At 35.9% G+C, this 27,500-nt stretch overlaps 1 protein-coding gene across 1 annotated transcript in view; it reads right to left on the reverse strand.

Moving 5' to 3' along the window:
• LOC144958333 (uncharacterized) overlaps positions 1 to 27,500 on the reverse strand; it is a 177,242-nt gene that overhangs the window by 99,235 nt on the left and 50,507 nt on the right. Inside the window, exon 2 of the mRNA XM_078890240.1 lies at positions 4,334 to 4,867. The gene's annotated coding sequence lies outside the window, so the exon portion shown is untranslated. The remainder of the gene's footprint in view (positions 1 to 4,333; positions 4,868 to 27,500) is intronic.

The raw sequence follows: 27,500 nt of genomic DNA on the forward strand, positions 1-27,500 counted from the left end.
CGACGGCGACAAGAACTAGAGCAACAACAACGGCGACAACAACAGCTCAGTTCTATTAATTTACAAAAGGGCAATGAATATTATGAATAAATTCATCAAATTCATGCGCAGGATTAATTACCGATGACGCCGGGGACAATGCATACCATTGGGTGCAAAACTAAAAATACGCCTTTTTCACACTATTCTAACATAACTATTGAATCGAGAGGATTATAAAGGTCGTTCCGTACCACATGCGCTAACTGCAAGCTTCTTGAAACAAAACAAAAAAAAAAAGAGAGAGAGAGAGAGAGAGAGAGAGAGAGAGAGAGAGAGAGAGAGAGAGAGAGAGAGAGAGAGAAAACCTTAGCAAAAATATCTCAGGGTGGTTAGAATTTCGTTTGGTTTATTAATTTATTATCTGGTCAATCGATCCGCTGACTGATTGATTTATATTCGTGTAACGATACAAACAAACAACCGTCTTAATTGTGGCTAATTTAAACTACGGTCGCTAAACGACTCAATGAAACAAGCTGAAGTGTGTTTACAATTTAAACTTGGAAATACATCTGGTACTCAAAATACTGCTCCTCTTGACTCAATAAATCTTGTTGAAAAGGAAAGTTTAATTCCGTGCAAAGGACCTATAGGTACGATGCACTTGGCTAAGAAGTTCACAACCTTGCCATCCGGAAGTATAACGACCAACACACAAAACTATGTGTAACCATGAACGTTTACAGTCTGGATGAATACAGTTTAGTGAGAATCACTCACAAACGCAGATGGCAAAATACAATAACACAGGCTTGAGTGACGTCATCTTCGTTCCATCTAGATTCAGGACTTTGGATCATGCTAATGGCAAATAATATATTTATTTCTAAAGCTGTCTAAAGTGACATTTTCTTTCTTTCTTTCTATTTTTCTTATTTTACTCCTGGGATACTACGAATTTTGAAATTTTAAGTAGGCATAGCAGAGCAGTGATTGAAATGATAAACACTCTCGACCTTGGGTAAAACAAACAAAACTAACTACAATAATCTCATCTCGTTACAACACGCATGCCTAAAACTGCGGAGTCCCGATAAACCGCGTGCAAACTCATTATCCCATTCATTGTCGTTACGTCGTCTAGACTAAATGATAGATCGTATCAGAAACGAAAACATAACCGGGGGTAAAAACGTTTATTGTTATGGACCTCGCAATGAGGTTTACAGCTATACCATAATGGCTGCATTATTCATAATGAGCGTATTATTGTCATAAAAGTTCTCACGGAAAGGCACAAGGGTAAACAAACCATAAAATAAATTGGCATGCGAATTAAAACAAAACAAAACAAAACATAACAATCTAAAATACATATAATATAATAATGATGATACAAAGAAAGAAAGAAAAAAAGAACCAACCATATTGCGTTGTACAAAATAAGACTACTCGGATCCCTGCATTTAGTCATCTGTATCGTGAAAATGAGTGCTGCCAAATTCAAACATGTATGATATCGGTCGAGTCAGATATATCAAGAGAGAGAGAGAGAGAGAGAGAGAGAGAGAGAGAGAGAGAGAGGGGGGGGGGGAGAGAGATAGATAGATAGATAGATAGATAGAGAGAGAGAGAGAGAGAGAGAGAGAGAGAGAGAGAGAGAGAGAGAGAGAGAGAGAGAGAGAGAACAAAAAACAAACAAACCTAAAACTCAATAGTTCAAGGAACTTTTCTTCACACATCCCAAAATATTAGCCTTCGTGAACTGGAGGTCGTACCCCAACCACAAACCACCTATTTACTATCTCTCAATGTGTCGACCAAAACAAATGCGTGTTGTGAAACGAAGAATATTTCCATGTGCAACGCTAACCCACAGACTTAACTTTAGTATCAAGGGATCCAGTGAGGCAGGTTCAAAACTCACAATATTTATCATATTATGAAGACGGACGTATTGTGTGTGTGTGTGTGTGTGTGTGTGTGTATATATATATATATATATATATATATATATATATATATATATATATATATATATATATATATATATATATATACCTGGAGAGAAAGAGAGAGAGAGAGAGAGAGAGAGAGAGAGAGAGAGAGAGAGAGAGGAGAGAGAGAGAGGAGAGAGAGATATTCAAATGGATTGGGGAAAAAAAAAACAAAGAAAAGAAAGAAAAATAAAATTAAATACAAACAATGGACAACAACAAAAAAAAAACATTAAAAAAAAAAAACAAAAACAACCGTACCTGCATCAGAACACACTTGCGATCCCAGCTCCACCTTAACTTCCTAAATACATACGTACCCATGTGACCTATTTTAAGGGAATGAAAACGACACATGTGTCAGTCTTCAACCAAACTGCACACTGTTGTTTAAAAAAAAAAAAAAAAGAAGAAGAAAAATGACCCCCCCCCCCTCCCCCGGCCAGAAAAATAAACAAATTCACACACACACACACACACACACACACACACACACACACACACACACACACAGACAGAGGGTGGCCAACATATTAACAGAGGAGATAAATAAACGCTTGCCAGACCGTTAAAATTGTAATTATGAGATTATTGGAATACAGTAGTCAAATGAAAGGACCCGCATTGTCAATAAGAATAATGGATTAATATAAATAACTAGTAGTAGAGACAGAGTCAGTCAATCAAAACTCCCCCCTCCCTTCTCTCTCTCTCTCTCTCTCTCTCTCTCTCTCTCTCTCTCTCTCTCTCTCTCTCTCTCTCTCCATCTCTCCATATGGCACGCACACACATACGTAAAAAAAAAACAAAAAAACAAAGATTACTCCCACACCAACTAACACACACTAAGCTGTTTTCAGAAATGGAATTATATTACAGAGTCTTTTTGTGGGTTTTTTTTTGTTGTTGTTTTTGGTTTTTTAAATGAAATTACTCATAGTGTTGAGCGTTTATTTCCATTTCATTGGAGAATTGTAATTGATCTCACATTTACAGGCTTTCCGATCAGTCGCACAGTCTTTAGGAGAAACGACGAAGTTATCTCTCAGATCTCAGTTATTAATTTTTAGACAGCCTGTTAGTGATTAGTTCTCACTAAACCATATCAATCAGATTATAAACGTGAGAGGCTACACGCAGTTTTGTGTATTGCATGATCTGTTTAATTTGGCTGGCGAATGTTGTGACTGATTTAGCTAAACGCATAGCACCGATAAGAAAAATAAACGGGAGGAGGAAAGATAGTACTAAGAAAAAAGAGGAGAAAGAGGAGAATCGTAAGGACAACGATGACTAGGTGAACAAGAGCAGAAAGGTTAACAGAAAGGAAAGCAGGAAGAAAAGACATGTTACCGTTTTTTGTTTTTAATGTTTTTAATGGTTTTAGGGTGCTTGCAACACGTGTAGATGGGTCACTTCAGCAGCAGTAAAAAGGAAGGAAATGGGATGGTTAAAAGTTCTAAAATTACAATCAAAGAACCGAAGAAAAAGGAAGACAAGGGGGATTAGTTCAAATAGATAACGGATGCAGATTCAAGAACACACCATCAAAGTAGGTACTTAGTTTGAGATCACCTAAATGCCTCATCCTGACACAAGCACAAGTCCCCACTAAGAGGAACACACTCAAATGTTTATAAATCATATATTATATAAGTAAAACAAAAATAATACAATGCATATCAGAGAGATGATTTACAAGAACGAAAAAAAAAAATATCATCTCACAAAACGCATTTTTACTCTACATTTGACAGTTTCCCTCCCAGCCAGGGTATCCAGCCAGGGTATCCGGCCAGGTCCAGGACAAAACCAAGTCATTTCATTCCAAGACAAAGACAGCCAGAAAGCATGTTGGAAAACAGATAAAAGGGGGGTAGAAGACACAGAAGTGCCTCCCTGTCCACTATGGGAGGTCAGGAACCTCGCGCAGAAGATTATGTTAAATTATGAAATATAAATTAACAAATAAATGAATAACGAATATATCATATGATTAAATAAATAAACGATTGAAAAACAAAAAGGAAAGATGATTAAGAGCAGGGAAAGGACATAACGAGAAGAAATCTAAAAGAAAAAGAAGGGAAAAAGAACAGCAACAAAATCAAACAACTAATACTAATACTAATAAATAAATAGAAGATAAAAGGCGAGTGTCTTCAACATAAAGAAACAGTTCCATTAACGAAAATACGGTTTTACGTTGGAAATACTAACGAAAGAGTGATAAGGGAGAGGCTTCGTATGGGAACAAAACGGTTTTACGTTGGGAAGCCTATAGGAAAAAGTTCAAAAGAATCAAAACAGACAATAACAATAACCTGGACCATTCATTAAAAAATCTTACTTACCTAAGTTTGCAAACGGGAAGAGTGCATTCCTCTAAATCACACACACATATATATATATATTATATTATATAATATTATATATATATTATATATATACACACATGTATAGATATATCCTCCCGCTGATAAGAATCTATAACAGGTAACAGAAGTGGGGTCCAACTACTACTAGTCCCGGTGGTATTGGTGGTGGTGGTATTGGTAGACTTAGTAGTAGCCGTAGCCAAGGACGATTTGGTGGTCGAGGCAGAATAAATTGTAGTAGTGAAAATATTCGGAAGTGTCGACCTGTAAATTCCAACGAAATAACAACACATCACACACATACACTACACACACAAAACTAAATCACTGCCTTGAATCAATTCTTTTTTACGACAATGAGATGGTGAATTTGAATGAGCTATATCCAGAGTTATCCAGTGTTTGGTATAATCCACGTTGACGGTAGAAGAAGAAGCGGTACCATCATCATCTTCCTTGTTCTTCATCACACACTATTACTATGCATGCGACCAAGTGGCGGTTGGTACACTGAAATGGAGGGAACAGAAAGAAAGAAGAAAAAAAAAAGTTAATATTAATGTGAATTAAAAATAATCAATACATTTTCTACAAATATATCTATTAAGTCAGCCTGGTATATAAACAAACAAACAAATAAATAAATAAATCAACACAATTTAAAAATTACTTAACACTTAAAATGTGATCACCAGAGATGCTGTATGGATTTGCATCCAAACGTTTATAACATTTAAAAAACAAAAAAGAAATTCGGAATTTCAATGGGAAAAAACGAAGTGCTATCAATAGTCATCAAGCTTGCATGATTTTTACACTTGTTATATAAAACAATCGTTACAAGACTAAACATAAGACGTTTTAAACGTTTAGAATTCTCATAACATTTCATAATAAGAACAAGGCCTCATAAGTGTTCTGGTCAAAATTTATTTTAAAGGGCTTAATTCTAGGACCTCGTATAGATATCATTGGCTTAATGTCATTGCAAGTGTAGGAATGCCCTATAGACTGAATGAAATTGACGTCACTCAGATCATTAAAAAATAAAAAAAAACCACAAAGACAACCAGGTGAGTGTTTTGTGTTTAGTTCTCATCAGAATCCAATGGTGAATATTTTACTTAAACGCATACCATTAATCGGAAATAGATACATACTTATTATGAAAAAAAAAAGAAAAAAAAGAAAGAAAATAAATTTTAAAAAGAAACACAAGCAAACAAACAAAACAAATATCTATATTAAAAAAAAAAAACAAAAAAAAAACACCCAAAGTTTATCTTATTTAAATTTCCTAATTACCATTTTTAGCCAATGACCTTAATCGCATACAAAATCACAAAGCATAAAACTACATTTACCACAGTTTTACTTATTTCACTCATCCATACTTAGGATATAATATTACCATGTTTTAGTATCAGTATCAGGCTAAACACAAAGATATTATCGTAATTTTCATCGAGTTCCCCTGTCCTCGTACGAATGACTTGATGTACTAGAATGTAACCATACTCTGACGAAACTCATTAGTTTTTAAAAAATCAATAACAATAATAATATAATAATAATAATAATAATAATAATAATAATAATAATAATAATAATAATAATAATAATAATAATAATAATAATAATAATAATACATAATACAATTATAATAATAACAATAATAATACTAATAATAATAATAATAATAATAATAATAATAATAATAATAATAATAATAATTAATAATAATATAATATATACAATAATACAAATAATAATAGTAATAATATAATAATAATAATAATAAACAAAAAACAAGCAAAACAAAACTGTATGCGCCAACTGTCGATCGATTAAATGGATGACCACAACAAGCGCTTCATACCCAAAACTGGATTTTAAAAAAACAAAAAAAAAAAAAAAACAAAAAAAAAAACACCCAACCCCGATCCTATGGAATCTGTAACAAATTCAGCACTCTTATTTGGCCCCAAATTGTTCTGTTCTTCTAGCTGGGGAGGTGTTCCATTGAAAATGGATAAAGTCTACCTTGCCGCTTGACCAAAATCAGGCAATCTTTCTCGTCCGGTGATGTTGGTTGGTTTTGTCAGAGGACTCTACTGCATTTCAAACTTAAAGACGACTCGCGTTTTAAAATTAATGAGAAGTCAGGGGTCGTATAAATTGATTGATCAATATTTTGAGTTAAAAAGATCTCTGGTATAATTAGTCAAAGAAGAAAAAATGTTTATAAATGTTCCATTGCGTGGAAGTAATGTGATCGTATTTATAAGGAAGGTTATTAATGCTATGCGTTTGGGTAAAACACTCGATATATATAACGCACCAACACACAAAACTATATGTCTGTAACCTTAAACGTTAATAGTCTTGTCTTGATGGATAGAATCTAGTGAGAACTAATCAATAAAAATGGCTGTTAAAAAAACAATTGTAAAGAGCTGATTGACGTCAATTCCGTTTTTTTTATGGGGGGGGGGGGGGGGGGGGTTGGTGTAAAGTAAAAATCTGAAACGGTAAGAAATAAAGCCAGACAACTGCAAAGAAAAAGTTTAATCAGTCTTGTTCAAATCTACTAAGGGGAAGTCGGAAGAGGGGGGGGGGGGGTATATAAATCTATTACAACTTTACTTTAATACTGGCTGGCAGCTGTGTAAAAGGCAATACCTACGGTTTTAAATACAGCGGCGATACGATTAACTACTGAATGTAGGAATTACAAACGTTTATATCATTTGCTTCACATAAATATAGCATCACGTTGAGAAATTAAAGAGCAGGCAATAGTTATAATAAGATAAAGATCTGAGTAAGAGTGTATGAAACAGGAAAACAACGTAAAAAAAAAAAACAAAACAAAAAAAAAAACAAGTACAAGAGAGAACAACCATCCAAAAAATCAGTCTTCGGGAGGCCTGAGGTTTTAATCTTGTTTTGTCTAGCACCGTTTAATACAGACTTTTTCAGATCTTTAATATCGCATTGTCTTATGTATTGATTTTTTTTTTCTCGTTAGCTTAAACCATGTCACAGCGTCAAGATGCCATGACTCAATCAACAAATGCCCTCTGTCCTTACATGCCATCTTTTTAATAACTGTCTCTCTCTCTCTCCATACACACAAACACACACACACACACACACACACACACACACACACACACACACAAACTTACACAACCGCGCGTTAATCGTCACGAATATAAGTTTGGTTTCCATTACAACAACACATCATTCCATCGAATGGATCGAATAATCCTTATCAACAAACTTTTACACACATAAAAACAGCAGTAAGAAGGTATCCAAAGATAATCCACCAATAGTTAAAAAAAATAAAAACCGAGAGAAATAGACAAAATCCACATGAAAATAAGAAACTTTCGGTCTCAACAAACTCTTCAATATGTTTACCTTCATTTATCATTTAGGACAAATATTACTATTATTATTATCATTATCATCATCATTTATATTACTATCACTATTACATTCTCATCATCAAAATCACCATTGTTATTATCTTTATTCCCAACATGCAAACCGAATTACCTCTCTACAAAAATATAAATAACCAAAATCACAAGAATATAATCCACTTTTTCCGAACTCCTAAAAAAATCCAACACGAGAGTGGAAAAAAACCGCTGAGTAAATAGACGTTTCTGTTCCCGGAGTCAAGGGTAACACGTTTTTTTTTTTCCTTCTATCTTTTCCCCTCACTCTCTATCTATCCGAAAACAAAATTGTTAAAAAATAAATAATAAAGAAAGAATGCAAGAGACGCACCTCTTCCTATGTCCTTCACGTCCAAATCTCTTACCCGTGGAGCTATTGCCGATGCGTTGTCTACTATTCTACATACAATACACACGAGTCTATACCACTTATTCTAAACACTCCCACCCACATCATTCCCTCCTCTCCCTCTCTCTCTCTCTCTCTCTTTCTCTCTCACCAAGTCTTACAACCAACCTACCTGTCAGACTATGAAAATGTTCGCTACCCCTCCTTTTCCTACCGCCCGGCAACTCGATCCTCCTCTCAGTTTCCACCACACTACCGAAGCGGCGAACCGCGACGAATACACACATACCGCCACCACAAGCAAGCTCGGAGGCTACTCGATTTGACGAACAAAAACGAATGCACGCTAGACGTACGTACTATTGGATCGGTAGAAAAAGAAACTTTTGGCGAGTTGGAAAATAAGTTACTGAATGAATGAAATATAATATATCCCCGCGCCAGAAGGCATGCAGCTATCAAAAACAATATATTTTTTTTTTTAATAATTTAAAAATCTGAATATGTTTCGGTAAAAATCAGAATGGGGGGAGGGGGTGGAGAATATGTAGATATAAATCCAACATATGATTTTCATCATAATATATATGAATAGTCTCATTAAAATATTTTGAAATTGGTGTGAGCATGTATCTATTAATGGGTAAAGTTAATTACATTCTCAATTTTAAACTTTAAAAATCCTGAACAAGAGCATACATTTCGAATTTGGCTAAATTTACGGTTGGGAACGGGTGGGGGGGGGGGGGGGGGGAGGGGAGAGAGAGAGAGAGGGAGAGAGAGAGAGAGAGAGTGAGAGAGAGAGAGAGAGAGAGAAGGAAAGAATAGAAAAGAGAAGAAAAAAAGACACAAATTAAATATATAAATGTTGATCAGAGAATCCGTCCTTCACATATCGATCTATCAAAATCACGCCTCATCTTGTCAAAAACTCGCGAACCTGGGTCTTCCTTGAAGTCCTATGTTCCCATGTTTCAGATGGGTTTTTTTTTTTTTTTTTGACAAGAGGCGGTTCATTTTAATCGATCGATATCAGTTGAAAGATCAGATACAGTCTTCTGGCCATTTTTTTTTTTTTATGTATTTTTTCATAGTGCGATAGAACAGAACAAAAGTGAATGAAATAACGACGTGGAACTGAACTGAACGAAAAATACCCCATAAAGCTGGAATCTTATCTAAGGAAGAAATCTAGAACCTGAGATTAGTTGGCTAAGCTGGAAGTACACATTACTTATATAAAGTACAGTGTAATATAATATGTACTAACTATGCCTATGAAGATATATATATTACTAATATATATATTATATAATATATATATATATTCATATATTAATTCATTTATCTTTCCTTTTGGGGGGGGGGGGGGGGGTGGAGACAATTTGAAGATCACCTTCATTCTGTAATATATCTTCTTCTTCTAGTTTCCATGCCTGGTCCAGGCTTCGGATACTGCATGAATTATCTCTCTCCATAATATATAACAGGTTTTTAAATAATCTGGTCCATGCGACCCGTCTCCTCTCCAGCCCCCCCCCCCCCCCTCTCCCGATCTTTAAAATAGCTGTACTTACATGCTGATTTATAACATCTACATGCTATGTCTTTGACACTCGATCTCATGGACTGTTGGGGATTGCCTTTTGTCTTAATATGCAATCTAAAATTTTGTTTAATCGTGAGTCGACCGAAGCAGTTGGAATGGGCGAATGAATGCAAATTGAAGAAGAAGAAAAAGAAGGAGGAGAAGAAGAAGAAGAAGAAGAAGAAGAAGAAGAAGAAGAAGAAGAAGAAGAAGAAGAAGAAGAAGAAGAAGAAGAAGAAGAAGAAGAAGGAGGAGGAGGAGGAGGAGGGGGAAAATTATCTTCAAAACCTACGCAATTTCGACTCTTTTCATCTTTTTTGTTTGTTTTTGGTTTTGTAACGCACAATGCACGGGTACTTTTATTGTCATACGTGCTATCCATAAATGCATAGATGCCTGAATTACTCCCTTGATTAAAAAAAAAAAAACGAGTAGTATTCAGACTACCAATCACTGAGTACAACTAACTGCACCCTACTCGTTCACACCTGAGTCGAATTTGGGAATGAGTTGCCAATGTGCGACAATAAAATTATATTTTATGCCTGCACTAATTTTAAATTATTTTTTAAATCATTATTACGACGTGCTCTAAATTGGGGGTTTTTAAAAAGATCCATAGACGGAAAACGTGCTACTAACTAGTCGGGGAGGGGGGGGGGGAGCTTAGCGTACAAAAACATCATCTGCTTAACTAACGCTAACAACCATGATCTCATCCCACACTAGACAGACAACAATTATGAAATATAAGATGACAAAGAGGTTCTTCTCCCCCCGTACATTTTCACCTTGCCCACCCATCATGATAATGGTGTTAATCCTCATCTATCACCCCCCCCCCCCTCCTAACCCAAGCGGATTCTATTGTCCACTTTAATAAATGACCGTTCTGAATAACCCCTCCCCCATCCACAGAAACCATCCCTTTAATTAACATGATTAACGACGGGATTCGATTTATTTCCAATCCTTGTTTTGTTTTTGTTTATATAGGTTTTATTTACGGCGCTTGCGACACGTGTAGGTCATATCCGGGCCGGAAAATAGGAAGAAAATCGGATATTATAAAAGTTCTAGAATTACAATTAAAGCACCCTAGAAAATTTAAGACGAAGGGGAATCGTACAAATAGAGGAATAGGTGTAGATTCAAAGAGCATAGTATCATTGTACTTTGGAATCACCTAAACGCATCAGCCAGACAAGAGCAAAGGATCCCACTTAGAGGAATACACTAAAATGCTTACATTACATTAACAATTACAAATATAATAAAATACATAACAGAGGGATGATTTACAAGGATATAAATATCATCTCCCAAAACAACAACTATACATTTGAATGTTTCCCTCCCAGCAAAGGACTCCGGCCAGGGCCAGGACAAAAAAAAATATCATTCCAATACAAAGAAAGAAGGCAAATCGGAAAACAGCTATAGAAAGTGCCTCCCCACAATCCTTATTACTTCCACCATTGTTTACCTAGAGCAGTTGTGTGATATAATATTTTGTTTTGCTTTCTTTGTTTAATTTTGTGTGGTATTATTTTATTTATTCTGTTATTCTTTGTTTCCTTTTTTTTTTTTTTTCGTTTGACACCAAAAGAAGTGATAGCAACGCGCCAAAGGCTTCCAATGATATCCGAGTCACATCGTGGTGTGAAAACGGCAAGATCCTACAGTCAGATTAGAATTAAATCGAAGCCCGCCTGCGAGGGTCAACAACGTTTATACGACGCCACCGCCACCGTTCCCTCGCCCCCCTCAGTGAGTTAATCATTGTCCATCTCATTGGTAGTGGATAATGGCGGTGGTGATGATTGTGGTGCTGGTGGTCATCCGTATTATCATTATCACCTCCATTAAATTGGATTAGCCTTGAGCAACACACACACACACACACACACACACACTCACAGACAGACACATACACACACAAAAGCACAGAGAGAGAGTGTGTGTGAAAGAGAGAGAGAGAGAGAGAGAGAGAGAGAGAGAGAGAGAGAGAGAGAGAGAGAGAGAGAGAGAGAGGAGATTACACGGTCACAAACACACAGCGATTACACAGAGACACACTCTCACTTTAACCCTTCCACACACACATATAACCATAGCCCTCTTGTCTATTGATGCTACGCGTTTCGGTAAAATACTCACAATATCCACAATCCGAATATAAAATACACTACACTGTGTGTAACCTTTAACAATTTACAGTCTGACTGATATAATTGTCAGGAAGTTTAATTTTTTCTCTCGCTTGCATTGTATTACGTTTATGGATATCTATCATTGTACCTACAAAAGAAGATTCTGATGACTATAGATTATAGTGATATGGGATGACGGGTAGGGAATGGAATATGAACAGTGACATCTATATTATTATGAAGTCCTAGAATATAAATGATTATACCTTTGGGGGGAGGGGGAGGTGAAGAGAACTAAAAGCTAAGGAGTGAATATTGAGCATTCAACACCCTCTCTCTCTCTCTCTCTCTCTCTCTCTCTCTCTCTCTCTCTCTCTCTCTCTCTCTCTCTCTCTCTCTCTCTCCGTATCAACCCCCCCCCCCACCCTCCAAAAAATAATTAAAAAATAGACAGACACAAGAGTTTTAAATAGAACAACCAACCCTGTTTGTATAAACCATAAATGCACGAAACTAACGTTTAAAATAAGTTTAAAATTTAGATTAATAATTTGTCCAAACGAATTTGGAGGGGAAAATCCGATTAAGCAAAATTTGGCCTTGCAGGTGTATCAGTCTTCTGTCTTCTTCATCTCTCTCCCATTAATGAAAACTGTTCTAGACAAAATTGAGACAACAATGCTATAAATATGAGCATCACCTTTGCCACTTCAACGCACAGCCTAATCTGTGGACGTAGCCAAATCAACTTTAACTATGCATTATGCATCACCCCCCAAACTCCAAAAAAGTCTCAACAGCATCTACACATTAAAATACCGAGGTGACAGTGATGCAGGTAACACACCATGTACAACTTTCTCTCACGGCGTGATCTCCGTCATCACACCTACACACCTGTCTCCAAATAAATTGTTATTGGGGGCTTTTTCCATCACAAAGGAATGAAATCGGAATATTTTCCTGTTGGCGAAAATATTTGAATTGTTTCTGTTTTTTTTATTTATTTGGTGTGCGTGTGTTTTAAACATAAATATGACTATGTGGTCTAGTGGTGTGACACTCGCTTTCGGATCGGAATGACCTGAGTTCGAGCCTCGCTCGGCGCATAGTTGAGTCCTTGGAGAAGGCTATTTACTCACATTCTCTCACCGTACTCAGGTGTAAAATGAGTACCTGTCCGTTAACAGCGTTGTCTCTCTCCGAAAAAAATTGTAATATCGCCTAACAGGCGTTCATGTCCCGTCCTCAATGTTAAATGTTGCTGTTGACCAGGAACCCTTTGTAAAGCGCTTTGAGCACGTTTTATGGATATTACGCTATATAAAAGCTCAATTGTTAAATACTTCAAGCGGCAAGATGCACTCGTTTGGGGGCTATGTGTTCATAGCTAGGACTTCATAATAATATAGATGTCACTGGTTCATAGCAATAATATCTATGTTTAGGGGGAACTATGACTGTGTTAAAATATTCCACGAGTCCAGCCGGCCGAGGCAAAAAAGCAAGCTTCGACGCCAGCTTTACCCATCATTATCATCATTATGATCATCATCGCAACCATTATCATTATCATCAACCCTTATCATCATCATTCAACCAGATTCCACTCTCAAGATACCCCGCCCTGCCTTCCATCATGTGCCTATGTTATGAACACCCCCACCTACCTCATCACTCCAAACCCCCCCCCCCCCCCCCCCCCCCCCTCCCCCATACCCCCAAACTCAGCTACCCGATTGGGATAATCGACTCACATGGGGCCAGTCACCGCTCGGGATCTGTCTCGTGTCCATTCAGGCGTGAAGTCTGGACCATGTAGGGGTCGGCTCCCATTAAAAATGAGTCTGATGAGGGGTCGGCTGACTTGTTAATCCGCGGAAATGCTATTCTTATCTCGCCCCCCCCCCCCCCCCCCCTTCCTTTAATCAGCTTGCTTTTTTTTTTCTTTCCTTTGAAAAAAAAAAAAAGAACCAATTCATTTTAAAAGCCTTCACTGCACAGCTATAACCAGAATGAATATAACACATTATAACGTGTTGTTGATCAGGACAATAATCTGTTTACTGGACACAGAAGAAAGACAAAGCATAATTATCATTGCAAGAGCAAAAAAGCTCTCCATCATATGTATGTTTGTTTTATAAACAAAACAGGGGGGGGGGGGGGGGGGGGGGGGCAAAATCGAGACTCCTTGATTAACATATTGGGAGTGCTATGGAAACAATGCCAAAAGGTCATTTCCGTAACATTTATGCGTGCTAACATTTCATTCGACCTAAACATTTTCAATATTATTATAATTTTCAGAACTTGGGATAATTTTCACCTAAACGTTTTAAAGAAAAGGCTTTTTGATCTGTGTATGTGTGTGTGTGTTTATGTGTGTGTGTGTGTGTGTGTGTGTGTGTGTGTGTGTGTGTGTGTGTGTGGAAGGAAGGTTGTTTTTTGTTTTGTTTGTTTCTCTTCATCTGAACTATGGAATGAGAGAGAAATTAAATGATGAATTCGAAATCACTCCAGTGGAACGATAATGTTGCGTTCAGAATTCTATAAAACCTGTTGGTACAGTGGTCTACGTTTATTAGCACTCCGGCTAGAAGCACGATCCGGCTATAATAAGCACGCTCGGGGCGCGAAACAGATTTTTAACGATATAAATTTAACCCTTTATAAACAAACTCGCCGAAAAGGGATTCTGCTTATAAGCACGTCCAACTTTCAATATCTATAAATAATTATTAAATATAATATTAAATAAATATTCCAGAAAACATTTTAGCGAAATAGCCCACGCATTTTGTATAGATAGAATGCGCTTGGCCAAGGAGTTCACAACATTGCCATCCGGAAGTATAACGGACCAACACACAAACTCTGTGTAACCATGAACTTTTATAGTCTTGTTAATACAGTTTAGTGAGAACAACTCACAAACGCGGATGGCAAAAACAATAACAAAGGCCTGAGTGACGTCATCTGCATACTATCTATATCAAAATTACATATATAACATCTAATGTATTATTAAACCAGCCGGAGTTCACAAATAGACTAAAGTCTCTCTAAGAAGACCTGCCCACTATTACGAAAAAGTCGTAGAATTACGAGATTTGGGCTCCAATTTCAAAACTTCACGAGCATCTTGAATCCATTCGATCGATCGATCCTACCACTTCAAGAAACAACAACAGTCAACAAAACAACTCAGTCCTGACGATGGCAAATTAAGCCTGAAACATTAATGTAGACTGTCTCAAACATTGTGGTAAATATTTTAAATAATAATAATTCGCTCCATTACTGCATGTCGAGCACTTTTCGTACCATATTTGTATCAAACACGATTCAATAGATAGATAGATAGATAGATAGATGGATGGATGTGTGTGTGTGTGTGTGTGTGTGTGTGTGTGTGTGTTTGTAATTGGATGCGTGTGAGCTTTTGTTCGTACGTCCGAATCTGCAGTGTAATGTTGTTTACTGATGGTCAATGTGAAGCGCTTCGAAGCTTCGGCATAAGCGCTATATAAATGTACATTTATTATTATTTTATTTATTATTATTTATTATTATTATTTATTATTATTATTATTATTATTTATTATTATATTATTATTATTATTATTATTTATTATTATTATTATTATTTATTATTATATTATTATGGATGGATGGATGGATGGATGGATGGATGGATGGATGGATGGATGGATGGATGGATAGATAGATAGATAGATAGATAGATAGATAGATAGATAGATAGATAGATAGATAGATAGATAGATAGACATAACACATTATGTATAAAGAGACAAGATTATGAGTATGTGAGTGAGTGAGTGTTTAATTTGTGTACGCATTGTACGAGTGTGAGTGTGTATTTGTTGTGTGTACACGTGTGTATTTTGAAGGGCCTCTTGTCCCTTGTCCCTATTTTACAGTATCCACCCCCCCCCCCCACCCCCCAAACCCCCGGGCAACCACCTCCCCCACGCGCTGTCAGAAATCATTGATGCGCATCGCTTCCATCCCACAGAGAATGGGGCACCACCTCCCAGGATCAATATCTCACCAACCCTTCAACAATTCTCTGGTCCCTCCACACATCATCAAGCAAAATGATGTAACTGACGTATTTTTATTTTTCTTGTTTTAAAAAAAATAATAATAATAATAATAAATGTTTTTTTTTTTAAATAAAGATATTGAGTGTTTTTCTTTATTTTTATAATTCATTCAGTCCAAGAACCACATCTATAGTTAACCAGATAACATGTCAAGATATCGTTCTCTCTCTCTCTCTCTCTCTCTCTCTCTCTCTCTCTCTCTCTCTCTCTCTCTCTCTCTCTCTCTCTCTCTCTAACACACGAACACATTCGCACAAACACAAAACACACTCCTTATGTACAGATTTCGATTTTTGTGAATTACTTGGGGGTGAGGGGGAAGAGGGAGGCCAGCCACAGGCAACAAACCAAAATAAATAAATAAATAAATAAATAAATAAATAAATAAATAAATAAATAACCTGTATTTTGTCATTGAAAATTAAAATAAACGTCTATGGATAGGGGAGACTGATCGTCAACCAATCACCCCCCCCCCCCCCCCCCCCCTCACGCATAGCAAAAGAGCCAGCGCCCGCTATGAGTATTGCCATGGTAAAATTCACCATTATTACTTTAAGTGTACATGGGACCAACTATCAAATGATAAAGAAAACTATTAATCTGTGTTATTCGGTTTGCGTATACGTCTAATTCTGAGTTAAAAACCACCAACATATATTTTCACTAATTTTCCCCTAAAACTTTGATTGGAAAAAAAATATACATCTGAAACTGGATGAAAAAAGAAAAGGAAAAAGTGTGTGTGTGTGTGTGTGAGAGAGAGAGAGAGAGAGAGAGAGAGAGAGAGAGAGAGAGAGAGAGAGAGAGAGAGAGAGAGAGAGAGAGAGAGAGAGAGAGAGAGAGAATCAAATCAAATGCAAAGCAACTTTAATATTATATTAGAGATTTGAGATTCATTACAACACTTTAAAATGGCTGCAGGCAAATGAAATCCAATGCTATTCATCAGATACGTCCATTCAACATTGCAAAGTGAGTGAGATATCAGACCAAACGTTCATCATGTGTGTATTGAATGGAATACGGCAATTCTCAATCATTCCACATTTTCATTCTCCGGCCCTCTACACACACACAATTCAATTTCCTTTCTGATGCTCTAACGTCGTTTTTTAACTAATCTATGCACATACACAGACACGCGCGCACATACACACACGCGCACACACACACACACACACACACACACACACACACACACACAAACTATCTAGCGAAAAGGTAAATTGAAAATAAATAATGACAATAAAAATAAAACTGAACACTTTGTGGACAATATTTTCGTTTAGGTAAAGACGGTCTAGATATGCTGGGAAAGAGCTTTTTTTATTATTAAAAGAAAGAAAACAAGATCATAAAAGAAAAAAGAAAATGAAAAAAAAAAGAAAAGAAAATATCTTAAAAAATAAACACTTGTTTTGTTTAAACCAAAAAAAAAAAACAAATAAACAAACAAAAAATTAAAAAACATTTTTAAATAAATAAATAAAATAAATAAATAAATAAAATAATAATAATAATAATAATAATAATAATAATAATAATAATAATAATAATAATAATAATAATAATAATAATAATAATAATAATAATAATAATAATAATAATAATAATAATAATAATAATAATAATAATATAATAATAATAATAATAATAATAATAATAATAATAATAATAATAATAATAATAATAATAATAATAATAATAATAATCCTTTTAAATAATTACGATAACTTTGTGGCGAAGAATTCGTGACTTGCGACTATGGGTTTTTGATAGAAAGAGAGATAGAGATAGAAGAGAGAGAGAGAGAGAGAGAGAGAGAGAGAGAGAGAGAGAGAGAGAGAGAGAGAGAGAGAGAGAGAGAGAGAGATAACATTCAACCGTATATGAATACTAAAAAGATAATATCTTAAACGTATCTGGAAGTTTGATTGTTTTTTGTTTTGTTTTTTCCTCATAAAAAAATCGACAGTGGTAAAAAAGAAAGGCCCACTATGTCTCGGGTAAGACCACACCTGTTTTAAAAATAACAACCCGGAGAAAGGCTGAAAACAACAGGTTAATTCAACACAATAATTTTTAAAAAATACACCGTGAACCAAAAAGGTCATTGATTCATAAATATATTGTTATATTTAAGGGTAGGTAAAGGTTCGATTCTTGCTTCTCCGCTCAACTCCAACAAATCACTTTTTTTTTTTCACATTTTTTTAAAAGTTGACTGTTAAAATATCACACCGGTTGTACTGGTGGTGGTGGTGGTGGTATTATCACCATCATCATGACGGCCAGCATTACTACAACACCACTATTACCACCATTACACCACCACCACCACCATCATCATCATACTACCACTACCATGATGATGATGATCATCATCATCATCATCATCATCATCATCACCACTACCGTACCACAACTAACACGACTATTACTATCACCACCACCACAATCGTCATCATCATCATCATCATCATCATCATCATCATCACCACCACAATCTACAACCACCACAATAAGCTCAACATATTTATACTATAATAATATTATTGCAAATAATTCATCCATCAAAGGGATACCTCTCCAGACCATAATAATATATCCACTATGACAGGAGAGAACATTACATGCCATTCCAAAAGCTCATTGAAAACGTCTCAGACAAAAACCTCTCTACATGTTCAAGTACCAGATCAACTTTTGACAGCTTCCTCCTCAAACTGCACGACTTTCAAAACTTCCTCAACCTTTCCTTCTTTTAATTTCTCTTCAAGACGCTTCTTTCCTTTAAATTTGAGAAGATTTAAAACTCCACTTAGAAGTCTGCCCTTTTTAAAATTCTACCCGTTACCTGCCATGTTTGCCCCATCCAAGCCAAGCAATTCTTTCCCGCCAATCTTCACCATGACTGCAAACTCTCTCTCTCTCTCTCTCTCTCTCTCTCTCTCTCTCTCTCTCTCTCTCTCTCTCTCTCTCTCTATCTATGTATCTATCACTCCCTCTCTATCTCTCAGAATTGTTCTCTCCCCCCCCCCCCCCCCCCCCCCCCCACCGTTTTTTGGCATCAAACTTCCATTCTATGACGCCGACATGACTAGTTGCAAGCCATGTAGAAATCCTAAAAACAGGTCGTCCTATCTTATTTAGCACAAAATATCTGGTTATCCGTTTTAATTAGTTAGCCAATCATTGCCCGTTTTGTTTCGTTTCTTCTTTTTTTTTTTTTTGGGGGGGGGGGGGGGGTGTCTTTGGTGTTGCTTATTTATTTATTTATTTATCTATTTTTTGTACGGGGAGGGGGTTAAATCTCATTGTTGTCATTCATTGTCCGTTTGCTAGTAGTGTTTATTTATAGAATATTCCGTCTTAATTAAAAAAAAAAAAAATCTCTTCTCTCGATCCCCATCCAACAAGAGAAAATGGAAGAAATAAACAAAGATCCTCGATGCAAGAAACTGATGTAATGCTCTTGTTTCTTCAAGTTATTTACAACTACAACCCTATCACCATCATCATAAAAACAAACAAACAAACAAAACAAAACAAATAACAACTTCAGCACAAGGCTCATTATCAACTAATGAGGGGTCCCTAAACTAACAGCAACACTTTACAGGTAGGGTAAGACATGACAGGACGTCTTTTAGGCGATATTACTCTTTTCTTTTTTTCAACAGAGACAACACTCTTTCTTAACGGCCAAGCCTACTCATTTCACATCTGAGTAAAGTGAGCGAATGTGAGTAAAAGAGCCATTTCCAAGAACTTTATAAATAACTATGCGCCGCTCGGAGAGGGACTCGAACTCGAGGACCTTCATTCAGATCCGAAGGCGAGAGAATCCTACAAGACCACGACATGGCCGCATCAACTCCACCAGCGTGGTGACATCTCATCCATATGATATCCTAACCCCCTATCCTTGTAACCTATGCCTGCACGATGCTTGGTGCCTGATATAAACAGTTCCATCTCATTACACAATAACCATCGAGACGAACGATGAGAAAACTCTTCACCCCCCCCCCCCCAACCCACCCCGTCGCCGCCTCTCGCCCCCCTTCAAAAGATCCAAACAGCCATAACTGTAAGCTTCTGAACAGAATACATTCCAAAACAAAACAAGAAAAGAACAAACGAAAAAACAAAAAACAAAACAACTGTATCCCAGAAATAAAAATAAATAAATCACAACCCATAATTTATGTTTTTAATGTTTTTACGGCACTTGTAACACATTAAGTATTAAGGTCATATCAGCGCAAGTAAAAAGGAAGAAAATGGGAATAGTAAAAAGTTCTAGAATTACAGTTAAAGTAGCACCCAAGAAAAGGTAAGACAAAGGGGAATTGGTTCAAATAAGATATCGGTGTAGATTCCAAGCGCATACTATCAAAGTACTTAGTTGGAGATCACCTAAAAGTCTCATCCAGAGACAAGCACAGGTCTAATTTATAATAGAGTATTTCCCCCAAATCAGCGTTTCTTCAACAGCTCCAAATCATGACAGACGCTATTTCCATTCCAAACAGTGCAATAAGTCGCCTGTTAGGCTTAAAAAAAAAAAAATTCTGGCTTTTAAAAAAAAAAAAAAACAATATCCTTCACTGCCTATAGCCAAGTACTCACTCATAATTGCGTCGAGTGAGAGAATGTGAGCTAAGAGTCGTACCCTAGGACACAACGCCGGTGACGTGACGGAGTTATGCAACCCCACTCCCCACCCATAAAAACCTGTTCATCACTTAATATCAAGCCGCCGCCGCCCCCCCCCCCCCCCCCACTTCCTTCAAATGGCCGCCATGCAGTGTAATATATCCCCCCCCCCCCCCCCAACCAAAATAAAAAATAAAAAAAGTAAAAAATCGAAAGTCATGACCCAAAAGAGGGAATATTATAAAAAGTCAGGAAGCGACAAGAGGAAAACGAGGATAGGGAGGATGAGGCGGAGGAGAAAGGAAAAGAGGAAGATAAAGGGACAGGGGGTGGAGGAGAAAGTACCTTGAGGAATCCAGTCATACAAATTCATAAGAGCTTCTCAGAGGGATGACAAGGATGCTCAAAAAGCAGCAGAATCCAGTTGACAACTTACACAAGCAGGTTAGGAACAATGACAAAACTCTTGTACTCTGATTAACCAATTTTCATTTTTGGTTTTTTGTTTTGTTGTTGTTGTTGTTGTTGTTGTTATATTATGTAAAACGAGTTTTGATCAGTCACAGTACGGCAAAAATCCCTTTACGTTTTATTTTACCATATTTCTTTTCTGATTTCATTTTGTTAAAGCTATTGCTATAAAAACTGGACACTGTATTACAGAGCTAATTTTTTCTAAACAAAATATAGTATAATATAGTCGTTACTAACTGTTTGAAAGATCTATGTTTGTGCTGGGTGAGTATGAAATTTCAGGTAAAATTCTGAAAATAGCTGATCAGGAGAGAGTTTAAATGGAGAAATGGCGTTTTGCCAGCACATATACGACACAGAAACCTATTCAAATCGCATAATTACACGACGATAATATTATTGTCATTCTCCATTTATCGTTTTATTGATGGTGGTGTATTGCGGCGAAACAATGCGGTTAGAAAGCACAGTCGATTCAAATGAAGTATTGTGAAGATGGGTATACAGGAAGGCCGTACATTTTCGTGTCGGTATGGCAAGTGTTATGCACTCAATATGGTAATGGAGGTTTGTCTCACTTGAATGACAGAGAGAGAGAGAGAGAGAGAGAGAGAGATAGAGAGAGAGAGAGAGAGAGAGAGAGAGAGAGAGAGAGAGTAGATAGTAGAAAGGCAATGTAAAGATGAACATATGACGATAATAAGAACAACAACAACAACAACAACAACAACAACAACAACAATAATAATAATAATAATAATAATAATAATAATAATAATGAAGGTGATGATGATGATGATGATGATGATGATGATGATGATGATGATATGACTAAAAGACCGGCCACCAAATGTGTCCAAGATCACTTTTTTAACATCACTATATATTATTATCTTGAAGTTGAAATACCTGTTCGGTGGTCTTTTTCTACAGTGAGGGAAGGGTACATTTTACCATATTATTTGTTTAATATCGCTTGATATAACCTATACTATTCAATCGGCAACCTATAATCTGTCAGTTTAACATGGCCCGTTTAACACATTTGCTGATGTGTAATCCATTTGTTTTAAACTCTAAACCTTTAGCCAGGTTCGATCACGCCTTGACGAGATGATTAATATCTGAGATACGAAAGTGGCGAAAATGATTCATAATTCTACACTAGGTCAGCGTGATAGTAAATAATTTTTAAAAATTAAAAATATAATAATAAGCAAGGAACAAATAAATACACTAGTTTAGAAAATATACCCCCCCCCCCCTCCCCCCAAATAAAAAAACAACACACAAACAAACAAACGAACGAACAAAAAACTAAACTAAATAATAAATAAATCAAAAACACGAAAACAAACACAGACCCCAAAAAACAACCCAAAAAAAAAACAAAAAAAAACAATAGTAGTTTGTTTTTAATGGTTTTACGGCGCTTGTGACACATTTAGGTTATATCAGCGCAACTAAAAAGGAAGAAAATGGGATAGTAAAAAGTTCTAGAATTACAATTAAAGCACCCAAGAGAAAGTAAGACAAAGGGGAACTGGGAACAAATAGGGGTCAGATGTAGATTCCAAGAGCATACTACCAATGAACTTAGTTTGAGATCACCTATAAGTCTCATCCGGACACAAGCACAAACTTCAACAAAGAGGAACACACTCAAATGCTTAAATTATACATTCAAAATAACAACTTTAATAACCCAATAGTAGCAGCAGTAGCAATAAACGACAATAACATTATTAACAACAACAACAACAAAACAACAACAACAACAACAACACTTTTTCTTTTTAAAATAACTCGTCAATTTGTTGTGACTATTGCTCTTCTAAACCCCAATCTAACAGTAGTGTGTGTATTCGCCAATATAAATAAAGGGGGAAATGTTTCGATATATATATATATATATATATATATTTCAATCCGAAGTTCAAAAGGTTAATATTATGTGGGACGCGTGCTGCGTTATCAAATACAACATCACCACTGTATGAATCACTTGCTCAACTTAAGGCATTTAAACTCACAATAAGATGAGGTCGGTGATACAGTATAATCATTGCAAATAATTTAACGTCCAATAAATTTAGATGCAATCTCCGTTACAACAGTTATCATTAGTAGTAACAATAACAATATTATTATGATTACTATTGGAATCAGACTAGACTGGGTGTAAACATCATAATATGAATTTATTTTATACCAAAAACGATTCACATTATATCCATTAAATGAAATCTCCATCCACACAGTTTATTACAGTAGAAACCAATTAAGAAGAAAACAAACATTACGTGAAGAAGAAAAAGAAAAAAAAAAACCCCATTGCAAATCGCATTTTTCTTTCTTTCTTTTTTTCTTTTACCATACCAGATATATTAAAAAGAAAAATACAATATAACAATATGATATAATTTAATATACCACGATTTGGTATAATACAATAAAAGATGATATAATAATAATAATAGTAAACAACTAAATATAGGAAATAAACTAACGAAGGAATGAATAAATAAATAAATAAATAAATAAATAAATAAATAAATAAATAAATAAATAAATAAATAAATTAAATTGTCAAAAATTCAACAAAAATGTTGAAATAAATTTAAAGATTAAACTACATCAAGAATTTCATTTAAGCCGGAATGGTGAGATCCGATTTTTCAATTTAAGTGGCATCGACTGTAGTCATAATTTTATTCATGCTATTGTCATTACATACGATTATATCGGGTGAAGTGAGTGGAAACAACAAGGCTTACTATAAAGCAGGTATCGAGACAGTAGTAAACCATTAATATATCACATTACACAAGCCGAACTAACGCATCGCGGGTATTAAATAATTTCACACCCCATCTCATCGTTATTTATTGGTTATTGTACTACAATAGTGACATGACTGTGTGAGTAGTGTAGGTGTGTGAGTAGGGTATGTGTATGTGAGCGCGTGTGGTGTGTGTGTATGTGTGTGTAAGAGAGAGAGAGAGAGAGAGAGAGAGAGAGAGAGAGAGAGAGAGAGTGGGGGGGGGGGGTATGAAGAAGCATGGATGGAGAGATAGATGAATAGATCGATAGAGGGATGGATGGATGGATGGATGGATGGATGGATGGATGGATGGATGAATGAATGAATGAATGAATAGATGGATGGATGGATGAATGAATGAATGAATGAATGAATGAATGAATGAATGAATGAATGAATGAATGAATGAATGGACAAACAATGTAAAACCATTTTACTTTTAGGGGTGTTATGTCGTTCACGCAACTTTTAGATTTGGTGAGACGGGAGGGTGTAGAGCGATGGAGAGATTGAGAAGACACACAGAGACAAACACAGAGAGAGAGAGAGAGAGAGAGAGAGAGAGAGAGAGAGAGAGAGAGAGAGTCCTCATAACCTCATATATAAAAATAAAAATAATACGTTTCTATATTAGTAAATCATACACGACAAACGCTACAAACCTAGAGCAAACACGAGTGAGTCTCTCTCTCTCTCTCTCTCTCTCTCTCTCTCTCTCTCTCTCTCTCTCTCTCTCTCTCTCTCTCTCTCAGCTCCTAATTTATAGTCCACACTTGCTCCCACTAATCCCAATTCCTCACCACCCCCTCTCCCTCGCTTCGCCCTCCCCACTAATTGTCAAGGTACCATTTCACCGGCCGCCGGACCGATAGAGTATCGATAATTGGTCATGTTGACTGTTGACCCTCCGCCATTAATTTAGGGGTTAAATCAAATAATGCTGCTGTCCCATAATGTAAATGGTGCTGCTCGAAGAAACGAATAACAATGTGAAATTGAATGTAAGCTTCAATTTAATATACGAAAACAGATAAAAATGGACGAAGAAGAAGAATCATAATAATAATAATAATAATAATAATAATAATAATAATAATAATAATAATAATAATAATAATAATAATAATAATAATAATAATAATAATCATAAACAACAACGAATAAAACATACAATGAGAATAGCACAACATAAACGACGTGACACCAGTCATGTAACCAGACTAAGTAATCTCTGACAATCTAGAGAGAAAAAAAAAAAATAATAATAATAATCAGGTAATGAAGAGACAACGGCGAAGATATGGAGTGAAAGCATTATCTACCAAATTCAGTCGCTTTGTGGTCAAAGAAAAATTATCGGTGTTAAGGCTAGTTTTTTTTTTAACATGATTTGTGTGATTTTGTGAGTTTTGTTCACTCGTAGAAATCATCGAGCCCAACAAAAATAAAACAAGTGTTTACACGTGTGCTGTCCTCTTAAAAAGTATTCACTGCGTTGGTAACAACTAAGGGACAGAATCTGTTTTAACCGCATTCACCGAATAGTAATAGCATGAAAGCACAAGGAGGAGAGAGACGAAAAGAGAGTGTGATCGAGATAGGACATGCATTATCTTAACTCTCTCTCTCTCTCTCTCTCTCTCTCTCTCTCTCTCTTTCTCTCTATTTTATCTTAACCTTATCTTCCGCCCTTCGCCTTAATTTTTCTCTCTCCAACTCGTCATCTTTTTTTTATCACTTGCAAAGGAATTTAAAGATTGCAACATCAGGTCTGCCGCCAACCGATAAAATGCTTTTTTTTTTCTCTTTCTTTTTCCCTTTCTTAATTTTGGCCAGAAAAGTTTATTTACTTAAAATAATATCGAATCGATAAATATGACCCCGAATTTATAATTTTAAAAAAATATGTTCTAAGTCTAGATAGATAGAGCGTTCAAAGAAGTGATTAATTTTTAAATTTTAATTATCATTTTTTTTTTTTAAATGTGGAAATGTGGAGTCAATTTCATCCATCGATATGGGGAAACAAAAGTTTTTAAGCCAAAATGGTAAAAAAAAAAAAAGACGTTTCGTTCGTCAGTTCAATGTGAACGAAAAAAAGATTGTCTGTCTGCCTTGATTGAGTTTTGATAATGGTAGGTAGCCATGTCTATCCACTTTGGCGTAGTCGAAAGTCCTTCAGATGACAGCCAAACCACTTCAAAATTTGAACACATAAAAAGAAAAAAGACAAATGAAAAAAAAATTAAAATTGAAAAAAAAAAAAGATTAAAAATATCATTTGTAAAGAACAAATTACCGTCAGAGAAAGCATAGAACAAGAGAAAGAGGGATGATGAGAAAGAAATAAAGAAAGGAGAGAGAGAGAGAGAGAGAGAGAGAGAGAGAGAGAGAGAGAGAGAGAGAGAGAGAGAGAGAGAGAGAGAGAGAGAGAGAGACTGACTCCTTTGAAAAGAGTTCAATTAAATGTGCTCGAAGTGCTTTATTAGGAAACCACAGCAAGCAACAATACGTAGTAATACGTGTTGGCCACATGTAAGGCGCGAACGCAATATATTTCCGACGGCAACAGAATACATATAGATGCTATGCGTTTAGTTAAAAAAAAACTCATAACATCCGCCGGCCGGATATAGATAAAATGCGCTTGGCCAAGGAGTTCACAACATTGCCATCCGGAAGTATAACGGACCACCACACAAACTCTGTGTAACCATGAACTTTTATAGTCTGGTTAATACAGTTTAGTGAGAACAACTCACAAACGCGGATGGCAAAAACAATAACAAAGGCCTGAGTGACGTCATCTGCATACTATCTATAAACACAAAACATAATATACATACACACGAAACTGTGTAAACTTAAACGTTTATAGACTGATTGATACAATTTAGTGAGAATTACTCATAAAGATGGCTGGCACACAAAACAAAATAAAATAACAAAGAGCTGCGTGACATCAATTTCGTTCTTTCATAATCAAATTTCACACAAGAGTATGGTGAGAAATGTGGGGAAAAATCTCTTTTCCACGATTTCCATTTTTCGCCGTCCATATTGGACTTGAACCATGCACGTAAGGTCCCTTGCCGAATGTCATACCACTAGATCATGAAGTCAGCGCTCCATATAATAATACTATAATATGGTAGCAGATAATGGTGAACATAACAATTGAGGTTTAAGTTTTGTTGTTGTTGTTGTTGTTGTTGTTGTTGTTGTTGTTGTTGTTGTTGTTGTTGATAATGTTGTTGTTGTTGGGTTAAAACAAATTACGAATTTTCCATCACTGGTCTTCAGGTTTTCCCATGTGTGTTGTGCGAATGTGTATGTGTGTCTGTTCATGTTGATGTGTATGTGTGTGTGTGTGTGTGTGTGTGTGTGTGTGTGTGTGTGTGTGTGTTATGATTATGTGTGAAGCAGGCGCCTGGCTCGACATCTCGCCTGACACCAACACCGCACAATACATATTTTCTTGTCAGAT

This window comes from Berghia stephanieae, chromosome 12 (assembly GCF_034508935.2).
Source record: "Berghia stephanieae isolate SIO BIC M18660-M18661 chromosome 12, UCSD_Bste_1.3, whole genome shotgun sequence".
Taxonomy (NCBI): Eukaryota; Metazoa; Mollusca; class Gastropoda; order Nudibranchia; family Aeolidiidae; genus Berghia; species Berghia stephanieae.